We start from the raw sequence: 445 nt of genomic DNA on the forward strand, positions 1-445 counted from the left end.
GAGAAGCATGTGAAGAATCTTGACATTGCTGCCTTCAACAAGATCTGAGCCCTGGCACAGGGCTTGGGTGGTGAGACCCTGCAGCCTTAAAGACTGAGATCCTGGCAAAATAAAAAAGTTCTATAATGATCATATGGAGTCACATGTCCTTTCGGAGTAGTACTTTGGGAGGATTCTTCAGATAAATACCTAGAAATGGGATTGCTAGGTCCTTCTTTGTCTCTTCTTTAAAGTCTATTTTGTCTGTATAACTATTGTAGCCCTAACTTTTTTGTTTATTTGTTTGTTTCTATTTTCATAATAAATCTTTCTCCAGCCCTTTACTTTCAGTCTGTGTGTATCTTTTGATTTGAAGTGAGTCTGTCGTAGGGAGCACATATAAGGGTCTTGTTTTCTTATCCATTAACAATTACTTATCCATTCAGCTGCCCTACCTTTTGATTGG

Source organism: Pteropus vampyrus, unplaced genomic scaffold (assembly GCF_000151845.1).
Source record: "Pteropus vampyrus isolate Shadow unplaced genomic scaffold, Pvam_2.0 Scaffold64, whole genome shotgun sequence".
NCBI classification, from domain to species: domain Eukaryota; kingdom Metazoa; phylum Chordata; class Mammalia; order Chiroptera; family Pteropodidae; genus Pteropus; species Pteropus vampyrus.